This window comes from Chlorocebus sabaeus, unplaced genomic scaffold (genome assembly GCF_047675955.1).
Source record: "Chlorocebus sabaeus isolate Y175 unplaced genomic scaffold, mChlSab1.0.hap1 unalloc_scaffold_611, whole genome shotgun sequence".
NCBI classification, from domain to species: domain Eukaryota; kingdom Metazoa; phylum Chordata; class Mammalia; order Primates; family Cercopithecidae; genus Chlorocebus; species Chlorocebus sabaeus.
The window spans coordinates 90659-106449 of record NW_027327939.1 but is presented as its reverse complement, the minus strand read 5'-3'; the positions used below and the strand labels follow the sequence as shown (position 1 = coordinate 106449).

General features: G+C 37.9%; 1 long non-coding RNA gene across 1 annotated transcript; it reads left to right on the top strand.

The window, feature by feature from the left end:
* Positions 1-25: 25 nt before the first annotated feature.
* LOC140711322 (uncharacterized) lies at positions 26-13587 on the top strand. The gene is made up of 2 exons (XR_012092504.1): positions 26-10226; positions 10904-13587. It is a non-coding gene; the product is annotated as an uncharacterized lncRNA (long non-coding RNA).
* Positions 13588-15791: the final 2204 nt, after the last annotated feature.

The following is a 15791-nucleotide window of genomic DNA, read 5'->3' as shown; positions in this document are numbered from 1 at the left end:
TATACTCCTGCACATACATCTCAGAGGAACCCATAGATTGAATTATTTTTTTACCACTATAGATTAGATTTTTCCCTGTTCTGTTTATTCTTTTATGAATAGACACCTGGACTCTTTCCAGTTTCAGGTAATTATGAATAAAGTTGCTATGAACATTCATGTAAAAGTGTTTTTTTTGGTATGTTTTCATTTTCATTTCACTAAGGTAGATACCTAGGAGTGGAACTGCTGGGTCATAGAGTAGGTGAGTACTTAGTTTCACAAACAACTGCAAGAAGTTTTACCAAAGTAGTTGTACTATTTTACACCGTCATCAACAATGTATGAATTGTAGCTGCTCAAAGGACATGCCACAGTCTTTTAAACAACCAGCTCTTGCATGAATTCAGAGGGAGAACTCACTCATTACTATGAGAGCGGCACCAAACCACCCATGAGGGACCTGCCCCCATGATGAAAACACCTCCCACCAGGGCCCTACGAAAACTTGCTTGCTCTTTGCTTTGTTTGCTTATAATAGTCATTCCAGCGGCTATGAAGTGGTACCCTACGGTGATTTTTTTTCCATTTTAAAAATGGATTTAGAGGGTACAAGTGCAGATTTCTTACATGCATATATTGCATCGTAGTGGAGTCTGGGCTTTTAGCGTACCATTCACCTGAATAGTGAACATTGCACCCAATAGGTAATTTTTCAACCCTTGTCAACTTCCCACCCTCCACCTTTTGTAGTCTCCAATGTCTATTATTCTATATGTCCATGTGTACCCATTGTTAAGCTCTCACTTACAAGTGAGAATACGTGATATTTGACTGTTTCTGAATTATTTTACTTAAGATAATGTACTCCAGTTCCACTCATGTTACTGTGGAACACATGACTTCATTATTTTTTATGGCTGCATAGTATTCCATGTATATGTAAAATGTAGATGGGTAGATGCCCAGTACTGAGATTGCTGGATCAAATGGTAGTTCTATTTTTAGTTCTTTGCAAAATCTCCATACTTTTTTCCATAAATGTTGTGATAATTTACATTCCCACTAACAGTGCATAAGCATTACTTTTTTCTCCACATCCTCACCAACATCTGTTGTTTTTTGATTTTTAAATAATAGCTATTCTGACTGGTGTAAGATAGTATTGTGTGGCTTTAATTTGCATTTCTCTGATAATTAGTGATATTGAGCATCTTTTACATGTTTGTTGGCCACTTGTATGTCTTTCAAAAAACACCCATTCATGGCCCTTTGGCTACTTTTTAATGGCATTACTTGTTTTTGTTTTTTTTCTTTTTTTTTCTTGTTGAGTTGTTGGAGTTTCTTGCAGATTCTGGATATTAGCCTTTGTTAGATACATAATTTGGAAATATTTTTTCTCATTAGGTAGGTTTACTCTGTTGATTGTTTCTTTTGCTGTGTGGAAGGTTTTTAGCTTAACTGAGTCCCATCTGTTTATTTTTGTTTGTGTTGCATTTGCTTTGGAGGACCTGGTCATAAATTCTTTGCCTAAGCCAGGCCAATGTCCAGAATAATTTTTCCTACATTTTCTTACAGGATTTTTACAGTTTCATGTCTAAAATATAAATCTTTAATCCATCTCGAGTTAATTCACGTATATGGTGAGAGATAGGGGTCCAGTTTCATTCTTCTGCATATGGCTAGCCCGTTTTCCTAGCACCATATATTGAATAGGGTATTCTTTCCCTATTGTTTAATTTCGTCAGTGTTGCAGAAGATCAGTTGTTAATAGGTACTTTATTTCTGGGTTCACTATTCTGTTCCATTGGTCTATATGTCTATTTTTATACCAATATCATGATGTTTTGGTTGCTATAGCCTTGTGGTATAATTCAAAGTCAGAATGTAATACTTCAAGCTTTGTTCTTTTTGCTTAGGATTGGTTTGGCTATTCAGTCTCTTCTTTGGGTTTCATATGAATTTTAAGATTTTTTAATTATGTGAAAAAATGTGTTGGTAATTTGATAGAGATTGCATTAAATCTGTAAATTGCTTTGAGCGGTGTGGTCATTTTAATAATATTGATTCTTTTGATCCATGAGCATGGGATGCTTTTTCGTTTATTTGTGTCATACACAATCTTTTCATCAGTGTTTTGTAGTTCCTCTTGTAGAGATCTTTCACCTCCTCGATTAAACGTATTCCTAGGTGTTTTATTTTTTGTGGCTGTTGTAAATGGGGTCTTCATTTGGTTCTTAGCTTGAATGATATAGGTGTAGAGAAATGCTACTGTGCTTTGTACATTGATTTTGTGTCCTGAAACTTTACTGAAGTTCTTTATCAAGTCTAGGAGTCTTTTGGAAGGGTCTTTAGGAGTTTTATTGTACATTATTTGGGGTTTTCAACATAATGGGGTATTTTTTCTCCCTTATAATATGTATGCCTTTCACTTCTCTCTCTCTCTGCTTGCGTGTGTGTGTGTGTGTGTGTGTGTGTGTGTGTGCACGTGTTATTGCACTAGCTGGGACTTCCAGGACTAACAGTGAATAGTAGTGGCGAGAAAGGACATCCTTGACTTATTTCTGATTTTAGGGGAAAATTACTCAGTGGTTCACTGTAGGTTTTCCATGGATACCCTTTTTTAGAATAAGGAAATTTCCTTCTATTCCTAACATGTTGGGAATTTTATCATTAATTAATATTGAATTTTGTTGAATGCCTTTTCTGCACTTATTCATATGATCATCTGATGTTTCTTATTTAGTATGACAATATAATAAAATACATTGATTGATTTTTGAATGTTGAACCAACTTTGAATACCTGGGATAAACTCCACTTGATCTTGATGTATTATTATCTTTTTGATACATTGCTAGAGGTGATTGGCTAATATCTCAGTAAGAATATTTGTACCTATGTTTATGTGAGATATTGCTATTTAGTTTTTTTCTTGTAATATCTTTGTCTGAGTTTGGTATTAGGATGATGGTATCCTCATAATATGAGTGGGGTCATTTTCTCTCCTTAATTTTCTGAAAGAGACTGTAAAATTTGTATTACATCTTACTTAAATGTTGGATAGAATTCATGAGTGAAATTGTCTGGCCTGGAGTTCTCTTTTTTGAAAAGTTTTAAATTACAGATTCAGTTTCTTTAACAGATGTCAGGCTATTCAGATTATCTACTTTTCTTTGAATTAGTTTTTTTATCATGTGTGTTTAAGAAATTGGTTCATATAAGTTATCAAATATATAGGCATAGATTGATTGTAGTATTCCCCCTCTTATTCTTTTAGTGAGAACATTCAAAATCATCTCTTCTAGCTATTTTGAACTATACAGCATATTATTGTTGACTATTGTCACCCTCCTCCTATCTAACTATAACTGTAACTTTGTACCCAATGACCAACCTCTTCCCATCTCTCTTTCCCTCCTCCCCTCCCCTGCCTCTGGTAACCACTGTTCTAATTTCTACCTCTATAACATCAGCTTTTAAATTTATATTTATTTTATTTTTTTATTTTTGTGGTTACATAATAGGTGTATATATTTATGGGTTACATGAGGTGTTCTAATATAGGTACGCAGTATGTAATAATCACATCAGGGTAAATGGGGTATCCATCACCTCAAGCATTTATCTTTGTATTACAAACAACCAAATTATGCTCTTTTGGTTATTTTAGAAGTACGATTAAATTATTTTTTTACTGTAGTCTCCCTGTTGTGCTAGCAAATACTAGGCCTTATTCATTCTTTCTGTTTTTTGTACCCATTAACCTTCCCCATTTCCTCCCCACATTCCCACTAACCTTCCCAGCCTCCCTTCTACTCTCTATCTTCATTTCAATTACTTAATTTTTAGCTCACACAAATAAGTGAGAACATGCAAAGTTTGTCTTTCTATGCCTGGCTTATTTCCCCTAATGTAATGTCCTACAGGCTTATCCATGTTGTCACACATGACAGGATCTCATTATTTTTTATGGCTGAATAGTACTCCATTGTGCATATGCACCACATTTTCTTTATCCATTCATCTGTTGATGGACACTTAGGTTGATTCCATATCTTGGCTATTGTGAATAGTGCTGCAATAAACATGGGTGTGTTAGTCAAGGTTCTCCAGAGAGACAGAACCGATAGGATGTATGAGAGAGGATTTATGAGGTGTAATTGGTTCAGCTGATTATAGAGGTGGAGAAGTCCCACAATAGGCCATCTGCAAGCTGGAGAACCGAAGAAGCTGGTAGCATGATTCACTCGAAGTCTGGAAGCCTCAGAACTAGGGAAGCTGACAGTACAGACCCCAGTCTGAGGCCAAAGGCCTAAGAGCCCACAGGAGGCTGTTGATGCAAGTCCCAGAGTGCAAAAGTGGAAGAAACTGCAGTCTGATGCCCAAGGGCAGGAGGAGGAAAGGCATCTGGCTCCAGAAGGGAGATAGAATGAGCAGAGACAGAGAGTTCTTCCTCTTCTGCCTATTTGTCCCAACCAGGCTCCCAGCTAATAGGACAGTGCCTGCCCACATTGAAAGTGGATCTTAAGTGTTGCAGTCCACTGTCTCACACACCAAGCTCCCCTGGAAGCACCCTCACAGACACACCCAGGGAATAATGCTTCAACAGCCATGTTGGCATCCCTCAGTCCAGTCAAGCTGACCCGTAAACTGAACCATCACAATGAGAGTGCAGGTATCTCTCCAACATACTGATTTCATTTCCTTTTAATATACCCAGTAGTGAGTGCTTTGGATCATATGCTAGTTCTATTTTTAGTTTTTTGAGGAACCTCAGTACTGTTGTCCATATTGCCTATACTAGTTTACTTTCCCATCAACAATGTATAAGGTTTCCCCTTCTACACATCTTCACCAGCATTTGTTGTTTCTTTAACATAAAGAGTATAAAATCACTTTATTAGAAAGTTTAATCAGTCACAAATGAACAGCATTTTTGAGCACTAAACAGAGGATTAAAATTATTTCCAAACACTAGAGAAAATTATTGAAAATTCTAATGTTTTAGGCTTAAAGTATCATTACCGTCATGAAAGCAAAAATCCTATAGATGATATTTTCTTATATATATATATATTCTAAGTACTATGAAATTATAATAGAAATCATCAATTAAAGTGTAACAAATAAGTAATATCTAACCACGGGCAAATTTATTTTAAGATCACTTTATTATATTTTATTTTATTGCATTTTAATTTTAAAATTTTTAATTATTATGGGTAAATAATAGTTGCATATATTTATGGAGTGCATGTGATGTTTTGATACAGGCATACAATATGTAATGATCAAATCAGGATAATTGGGGTATCTATCATTTCAAGCCTTTATTATTTCTTTGTGTTGGGAACACTCCAATTCTACTCTCTTAGTTATTTTTAAATATACAATAAGTTATTGTTAACTATAGTTGCTCTATTGTGCTGCCAAATACTAGATCTTATTCATTCTCTCTGTGTTTGTACATATTAGCCATCCTGACTTTCAGCCTATTTTTTGTCTTTTTAATGATAGCCTTTGTAACTGGGGTGAGGTGATATTGTGGTTTTGATTTGCATTTCCCTAACGATTAGTGATACGGAGCGTTTAAAAATATACCCATTTGCCATTTGTCTGCCTTCTTTTGAGAAATGTCTATTCAGAACTTTTGTCCATTTTTAAGGGATTATGTCTTTTTTGGTTATTGAGTTTGAGCTCCTTATATATTCTGGGCATTAATCTCTGTAGATGCATAGTTTGCAAACATTTTCTCACATTCTGCGAGTTACCTCTTCACTCCATTGATTGATTGTTTCTTAGAAATTTTCAAATTACAATACACTGTTATTAACTATAGTCACCATGTTGAAAAATAGATCACTTGAACTTATTCCTCTGATCTAAAATTATGTATCCTTTGAGCAGCATATCCCCAACCACTACTCCACAACCCACCAGCCTCTGGTACCCACCATTCTGCTCTCTATTTCTATGATATCAACTTTTTTTTTCATTACACATATGAGTGAGATCATGCAGTACTGATATTTCTGTGCCTGGCTTATTTTCACTTAATGTTCTCCAGGTTCATCCATGTTGTCACAAATGACAGGACTTTCTTCTTTTCCAAGGATGAATAGTATTCCACTTTTTATACATACCACATTTTCTGTATATACTCTCCCATGTATTCTGCCTAGATTGATTTTATATCTTGGCTACTGTGAATATTTCTGCAAAGAACATGGAAGATATCTCTCAGACATACTGATTTCATTTCCTTTGGGTATACACCCAGTGGTGAGACTGCCAGATGATGTAGTAGTTCTACTTTTAGTTTTTTTTTTTTTTTAGAAACCTCCATATTGTTTTCCATAATGGCTGTACTAATTCACATTCCCACCAACAGTGTGCAGGGGTTCACTTATCTCCACATCCTCATCAACATTGTTATCTTTTGTCCTTTTAATAACAGCCATCCTAAGGAGTATGAGGTGATATCTCGTGGTGGTTTTAATTTGAATTTATCTGATTATTAGTGATGTTGAGCACTTTTTCATATACCTGTTGGCCATTTGTATGTCTTCTTTTGAGAAATGTCTATCCAGATCCTTTTCCCATTTTTAAATCACGTTATTTGTTTTCTTACTATTGAGTTGTTTGAGTTCCTCAAATATTTTAGATATTAACCCCTTATCAGATGTATAGTTTGCAAATACTTTCTCCCATTCTGCAGGTTGTCTCTTCATTCTTTTGTTTCCTTTGCTGTGCCAGAAGCTTTTCAGTTTGATGTAATTTCATTTACCTATTTTTTCTTCCGTTGCTTATACTTTTGGATCATATCCAAAAAGTAATTGTATAGACGAATATCATAGAGTTATACCATATGTTTTCTTCTAGTAGATTTATGGTGTCAGGTCTTACATGTAAGTGTTTAATCCATTTTTAGTTGATTTTTGTATATGTTGTAATAAAAGGGTCTAATTTCATTCTTCTGCATGTGGACATCCAGTTTTCCCAGCACCGTTTATTGAATGTATAAGAGTTCTTTTCTCTCCACATACTTGCCAACATCTGTTATTTTTGGTCTTTGTAATAACAGCCATTCTACAATGGCCATATTCCCATACTGTGGGTTGTTTCTTCACTCTGTTGAGTGTTTCCCTTGCCTCACAGAAACTCTTTAGTTTAATCTAGTCTCTTTTATCTATTTTTGGGTTTTGTTTCCTGTGCTTTTGGGGTCTTAGCAATAAAATCTTTTCCCAGAGCATTATCCTGGAGAGTCATCCCGAGGTTTTCTTCTAGCATTTTTATAATTTCTATAGCTCCTCCAAGATCACACATCTGAACTGAGATTGTAATGGTGATCTATCTGAAAGCCCATTTATCTACCTATCTGAAAGCCCATCAGCTGTCACTTACACCACAATACACAAATCCATCAAATGCATTGTCCACTCAATTATGGAGCTGTCTTGGGAAATACTTGTCTGTCAGCTAAGAAGAAGGATAACCTTGTTAAATCTTCCTAGCTTTTCTTGTCAGATAAATGCCCACTTTATTTGCTTTCCCCTACTCCCAGGTCTCTCTTGCTTCATATCAAAGCAGGAAAGAAAGGAAAAACTGCACAATAATATGATGGCATCACTTTGTGCCAAAGTCCAGAAATAGTCTTATTCTAATCCAAAGAATATTGCACAACCATTTTGCTTATGTGTAATAGACTTTTCCTGCTACTTTCTCTGTTGGCTTTAGAAAACACCGCCATCTAATGTAAACAGTGAATACCAAATTCCATGTAAACTTGGACAAATCACAGGGCCTTATCATTATTTTCCTTATCTATAAAGTAAGATAATAACAGCTGTACTACTTACCACACGGGGTTATCATACAGAGGGTCAATGAGATACTGTATATGGAAACATTTCTAAACTGTAAATCTCAATTTGAAGTCAAAAGATTACAAGTGTGATCTGTAAAAATGTTGCTCTCATGAACAAGCGTACACAGGAATTACGATCATTTTTCTGTTCTCTGGCATAAATAATGAGTTAAAGAATTAAGGAGACCAGATTTCAAAACCTCTCTGCTACTTATAAACTTTGTGGCAGGTGTCTAAGTTTCAGTTTTAACCTTAAATGTAAAAGAAGGTTAATAACACTTTTCCTTCTGGGATGATGAAATAAGTAAATTTAAAAATATTTTTGCAAATGCTTAACCCAGCACTAGAAGTTTCTGGAAATGACAGTGGGTGTCAATAACCTGGTGAAGACTGTGCGTCCTCACTGCATTCTCCCTCCAGGCATGGCTCCTTGAAGCCTGGGAGGATGGACTATTATATTCTTTTTCTTTTTCTTTCTATTTTTTTTTTTCTTTCCTTTGAGACAGAGTCTCGTTCTGTTGCCCAGGCTGGAGTGCAGTGGCGCAATCTTGGCTCACTGCAGCCTCCGCCGCCCGGGTTCAAGTGATTCTCCTGCCTCAGTCTCCCAAGTAGCTGGGACTACAGACTACAGGCGCGTGCCACCGCGCCTGGCTAATGGTTTTGTTTTGTTTTGTTTTGTTTTGTTTTTGTATTTTTAGTAGCGATGGGGTTTCGCCATGTTGGCCAGGCTGGTCTTGAACTCCTGACCTCAGGTGATCTGCCCACTTCGGCCTCCCAAAGTGCTGGGATTACAGGCGTGAGCCATCACACCTGGCCTATTTTTTCATTTGATTCTCGCAGTAGCCCTGTGAGATCAGCTAGGCAGAGGTTATTATGCTCAATTTTATATGCAACAAAACTAAGAATATTGGCTCTGATTGTGCCATGTACTATATAACACTAAGGAATATTGCCTGAGATGTCCAAAAATGACACCATTGGATGTTAATTTATCTTTGGAAAGAATATATTTGGCAGTATCTAGTAAATCTGAGCATACACATACCTTATGATCCATAAGTTCCATTCTTAAGTTTATTTCAAACAGGAGTGAATATATTTGTTCACCAAAGACATGTAATAGAATGTTCATAACAGCACTGTTTGTAGTAGTTCCAAACTGGAAATTACTCATATGTCCATCAACGGTAGAATGGATAAATAAATTGTGGTGTGATCACGCAATCAACTTCTGTATAGCACCAATAAACTATTGCTAAACAATGATGAAACTCCTAAACATAATATTAAATGAAAAAGAAGCCAGACACAAATGAATACATATTGTGATTGCATTTATATAAAGTTTTATATAAACAGGCAAAACTAATCCTTGGTGATAGAAGTCAGGATGGTAGTTACCCTTGGGTTGGGGGAGTGGCGTTACTGGAAAGGAGCATAAGGAAGGGTTCTGGGGTTCTGGTAATGATCTGTTTATTGACCTGCGTGCTAGTGATATGGATGTGATTACGTCATGAAAATTCATCAAGCTTACGATTTGTGTACTTTCCCATAATGTATAGTATACTTCAGTAAAAAGTTAATTTGCCTTAGGCAAAACGGAAACCCATTATCTTAGGCAAGGTTTTTCAGTGGCTTCCCATGGTACTCAGAATAAAATCCAAAGTCCTTACCATGGCCTGCATGGCAATATATACATGATCTAGCCCCTGGCTACCTCCTCCACATGTAGCCGGTGCCCCTATAAATGTTAGGGTTGAATGAATGATTGAAGATCCCTGGGTGAATGGTCCACTAGGCTATAGCTGGGATTCCTCCCACAAAGGGAGACACCTGAGAAGTTGTAAGTCATCCTGTTAAAAGGAAAGCTTTGTTAGTATAACCTCTCTTGTCCACCCCACCTCAGTTTGGTGAGGAGAAAGCTCAGAGCTTTCCCCAGTGCTTCCATGAACTTTGGCCAGTAAAGACTTAAAATATCATATCATAAGATGAGAGAAACCAGTTGGAACTTAACTTCTATCCCGTATCCTTCGATTATTCAAAGAAAAACAAAATACGGTCAACAGGCAGTGGAACTCCTCACTCCAATGTGATATTCCTGAGAGAATATTGACTTATTGTCACTTCGTCTCTGGGACAAGTATTGAACATAGGGGGAGCCTTACATAAAATTGTTCAATAAACAAAAGATGTCTTTAACATGTGTTTGAGATCTTTCTTCTCATGATTCCATGTTAGGTACAACAACTATGACCGGGCTGTCATCAATACCGTTCCTTATGATGTCGTCCATCGCTGGTATACAGCACACCGGACTCTAACGATAGAGTTGAGGAGACCTGAGAATGAGTTTTGGGTTAAACTAAAGCCTGGCAGGGTGGGTCCTAATCTCTAAAGATGTCAAGCAAGCTTGTAATAATGAAGCAGTGAAGAACGGGTACTTACTTAATATGTGAGTCACAATGTTGCAAAGGAAAAAGAGAAAAGAGTCCTTGGTGTTGGTCATGGTCCTGCGGCTCGCTCACTGAATGCCCTGGAAGCAAGCCTCATCCCATCTCTAAGGCATCAGTAACTCTATTTGTATGGTGAGGGGGTTTAACTGGATGACCCCCAAGGGTCCTTCCAGCTTCATGATTCCATAGTTTTTATTTTGGTATTTCCTCTGGATGAAAAATACCTTCAGCTTAGCAAAAAATGTCATGAGATAATTTAACCCTTTGAGAAAGGGTAGAATAAGAATTAAAGAAAAAGAAAGAAACCAATTATCTGATTTGCTTTGATAAGAGAACAATTACTTGAGAAACAGAAGCTCTTCCACTGCAGGGCCTATTACCTACTGTTGCCTCTGTAACTTCCATTTAGCCTACTACAGGGCTATACACATCTTAGTTTCCAAACGTTTGTTTAATTTCAAAAGAAAAATACCTCATTTAATGTAAGCAGAGAACAACCTAAAGCTTGTCTTTTAAATGATCTCTTCTGACTTAGGGTTCCTTTGGTCTGTCCTTCTTCTGATAGTGTTTTCTCTTTTTTTTTTTTTTTGCCCATTCACAGGTCCTATTTATAGACAACTGGCGTGTCCTACATGGCAGGGAATGCTTCACTGGCTACCGCCAACTCTGTGGCTGCTATTTAACAAGGGATGACGTATTAAACACTGCTCGCCTCTTGGGGCTTGAGGCTTAAAATTGACAGCATCGGGATTATGAATACACCTGGCACCCCGGCTACCAGAATTTCATATGGGCAGAATAATATTTAATATTGTGTCAAACTCTACTTCAGATTGTCTCCTTATCCCATCCCACAAAACAGAAGCTGTCCCTTTCTCTAGTAGGGGAGACTTGTTAGAGAGGGGGGACTCTGAGCTATCTAATGTCAGACTTCTAGTGGGGCAGCTCTCTTCCTCATGTTATAACATGGATCCACTTGTTTTATTTAAACCTTTTAATATAATTTTGGTCAATCTCCTTCAGAAATATAATCTCCATATTGATAGGAAAGCAATAATTGCCATGAGGTAGTGATTTTTTTTTTCCCAAGTAGATCGGTTAGAAAGAACTGCATTCTAGAAATAACAAAGATCCTGATAAAGCAACAATTTGCAAAATTTTTGGTGTTAGGACACCTTAACACTCTTAAAAGTTATTGAAGGCCCCAAGGAGTTCTTGGGTGTGGGTTCTAACTATTGATACTAATTGTTTTAGGTATTAAGACTGGGAAATATTTAAAACTCAAGAACGCAGAAGCACACATCCCTCAGCTATCAGAGAGATGACATAACCATATGTCATGTAGCCTCTGGAAAAGTCCTCTGTCTCCTCACGAGATAATGAGAGGGGGAGAAAAAGCTACTATTGCCTTTGTAACTTCCACTTAGCCTACTACAGGGCTATGCACATCTGGCTTTCCAAAAGTCTGCTTAATTTCAAAAGAAAAATGCTTAATTGAATGTAACTCATCTTGGTGTTATTATGCAAAATAATTTTTAATCTGCAGACCCACTAAAAAGGCCTCAGGGACTCCTCCAGGGGTCTTCAGACCATATTTTGAGAACCCATGGGCTAGCGACTACCTTGAGACAGTCCTTTACATAGGCCTGAGGATTAAAGGGTTTAGCTGAAACCCTAGATTTTTCTCTATAGCCTAATAGAACTCCAAACATTATAAGAATTGCTTGGTAGCATAAGCTCAGGGATAAGGTGGGAATTGAGTTCAAATATAGTGTTTTATCTTCGATACAAATCATCTCTATAGGAGTTAAATTAGGAAGTCACAACAGCTCCTGTTGAACAAACTTATCAGTGTGGTAATCCTATGAGGGATAATTGCAGAAAGGTTTTAGAGACTTGTGAGGTTCCATATGATAATTCTTTACACACACACACACACACACACACCACCACCACCACCACCACCACCAAGAGAAGTACACAGGGCTATCCTGTAATATTATTCAGGGAAATCAGCATGATAGATGCTGTGCCTCCAGAGAGTTCTCTGGAGATTACTACCCAAATGTGTATTTTGGCAATTTGGTGGTATTTAGGATGTAATATGTTTTCCTCCATTTCTGCTATTTTTTTTCTTTCTCTCTCTGTCTCTCTCATAAAATACTATACATGTTAATTACCAAGATTTGAATGAGTCAAATTTAGTAGCTTGCTGCTTTTATTTTTTAAATAGCTTCTTTTATGTATGGGGGGAGGGCAGGTTATGAAGCTTCTTTTCCCTCAGCTTTCATTGAAAGTGAAGCTGTACAATAACCACATTGACCACTGTAGAATGATGAAAGAGAATATAGGCTAGGATGCACACAAGAGGGGGGAAAAGGCATTATTAGTGAAGACAGGAGTTACAAAGCAAAGCAAAGTCAGTATTCAGATAGAGAATAGAGCCTAATCTGATGTTTGCAGGGAGTTCCTAGATCACATTTGGCAATTTACACATTATTTTATTGACACATCCAGTGCTCCAAAATGTGTTCCCAAAATATTTCGGCATTTTATTTGTACTATATAGGAATCTTTAGGGGAGTCCATGAAATTTGTTTTCCTCATAGGTCAAAGGACTGATAATTAACTTTGGTTCTTAAGGAGTATGCCCTTTAGCAAGAAGAACAGCAATAACATTTTACCCTGAAGTTTTTTCTCTATACCTACTATTATGCACTCCTAAAATATGTCATCATTAGTCTTCATGAGGATGTTTACCATTTTTGAAGTTTTGCATAAATTAGCCTTGAAGATTACACTATAACTGAGGTCAGCATTGGTTTACGGCCAGCAAAGGACATGATCATGGCCCTGGAGAGATGAGGACACAAAACAAATCAATTTCCCCACTTACTGAAGGACTCCCCTTACCTTCTGTCTCTCCTGACACCTTGACTCGTTAATTATTTTACCCTCCTTTTTGGAAATTTGCAACCAATCCTTCTCAACAATGTACTCCCTTTGGTACATTGAAGAAAAAGAGAAGGGAATTATTTGAGTCCTGATCCCGATGCATTGAAAACTTCCTATGTGAGATGTTTCTTTTTTTCACATCTCTTCCAGGTGTCCCTGAGTATATAAGCATGGGTCTATGTCTACCAAGCTCACTGTAGAGTCACTTTTACCTTTTGCTATGGTGGAATGGGATCTGTAGGGTCAGGAACACAGCACCTAACACAGTGCCTTATGGACAGTAGTTTTATAATACAGATGTGTTGAAAGAATAAATGAATGACACATGCACACGTATGTTTATTGCAGCACTATTCACAATAGCAAAGACTTGGAATCAACCCAAATGTCCATCAATGATAGACTGGATTAAGAAAATGTGGCACATATACACCATGGAATACTATGCAGCCATAAAAAAGGATGAGTTCATGTCCTTTGTAGGGACATGGATGCAGCTGGAAACCATCATTCTCAGCAAACAATCGCAAGAACAGAAAACCAAACACCGCATGTTCTCACTCATAGGCGGGAACTGAACAATGAGATCACTTGGACTCGGGAAGGGGAACATCACACACCGGGGCCTATCATGGGGAGGGGGGAGGGGGGAGGGGGGAGGGATTGCATTGGGAGTTATACCTGATGTAAATGACGAGTTGATGGGTGCAGCACACCAACATGGCACAAGTATACATATGTAGCAAACCTGCACGTTGTGCACATGTACCCTACAACTTAAAGTATAATAATAATAAATAAATTAAAAAAAAAAAGAAAAAAAAAGAAAAAAAAATGAAAAAAAAAAAAGAATAAATGAATGAGTCCTTTTCAAACAAATTCACCAGAAGTTACCACATTCTCTGTATGTATGTCCTTTTTTGTTTGGCATTTAGCTGACACTGACTTTTGTTCGCTTTCATCTAGAGTGACCAACCATCCTCTTGTGCCCAGAACTACAGGATTTTCCATTTTAAAACTAGGAGAGTCCCACACGAACCAGGACTGTTGGTCAGTCACCGTACCTTCTTGCTGCGAGCTATGTAGTTTTCTTTGGTTTTCATCACTGGTTCCCATTTCTTTGAAAGTGTTTGTAGGTCACAGACTGTGTAGTCCATGATGAAAAGAACAAAAGATGTACGAATTATGGTGTGTTGTGGTGATTCCCAAAGTAGGGTCCCCAGACCACCAGCAGTGGCATCATTTGAGAACTCCTTAGAAATGCACATTTTCAAGGCCCACCCCACACCTACTAAGTAAGAAACTCTGGGCAAGGGTACCAGCAGTTTGTTTTAGCAAGTCCTCTGCAGGATTCTAACACATGACAAAGTTTGAGAACTACTGACAGGAAGAGTCCCGCTGCTGAGTTCTAGGCCCAGTTCTGGCACTGGCTCACTAAATTACTTGAGGCATGTACCTCTCCTATTTTGAACTTCAATTTTCTCTTCTGCAAAATGAAAGCCTTAGACTAGGCAGCATCTAAAGGCTCTGTCACTCTGTAATTGTGCGACTTCGGTAACTTTGTTTGACTTCTCATTGCTTAAGTTTTCTCATATGGGTATGGTAAGGAAAATATCTACCTCACAGGATTTTCTAACAATTTTGTGATTATTAAGTAAGATGACTGATGACTAATAATGACAGCCAACTCCTACACAGTGCTTTGTATATCCTGGACTGTTCTAAGTGCTTTTAATCCCTGCGACAATCCCATCTCCATTTTACAAATGAAAAATAGAGGTCACACGGCTAATACATGTCAGAGTTTGGATTAAAACCCAGAAAAATCTGTCCCCAGAGACAACAATGATTTTTAACTAGCATGCCCTTTTGCTCAATAAATGTTAATTCCCTCACCCTTTCCAAACACACACAGTCTAGCTGACCATTCATAGACAATAATCCCACTTTCACAGTCCATCCAACAAGATCTTAAAAGAACCATGAGAATCTCTAGGTTTCTTTTGCAAATAGTTTTCAAGCATTTTTTTAAAAAAGGAGGAGGGGTGGGGAGGGAGTGGCCAAGATGGCTGACTAGAAGCAGCCAGGGTGAGTGGTTCTCACGGAGAGGAACGAAAGGGGCAAGTAAATACAGCACCTTCAACTGAAACATCCATGTACCTGCATTGGGTCTAATCAAGGAAACAACTCGATCCACAGAGAATGAAGAAAAGCAAGGCAGGATGACAGCCCACCCAGGAGCAACATGGAGACAGAGGAACCTCCCCCACCCAGGGAAGTAGTGAGTGAATGTACGATCCTGGGAAACCACGCTCCTCCCATGGATCCTTGCAACCCTTGGGTCAGGAGATCCCCTCGTGAACCCACTCCACCAGGGCCTTCAGTCTGACACACAGAGATACCTGGAGTCTCAGCAGAGCAGCCGCTTCAGCACGTGCAGAGACCCAGAAGCTTTACATACTCCAGCTCTGGGTTTCCCAGCAAAAGTAACTGCAACTCCTGCAAAGCGGGAGATTAGACCCCTGTACATACCT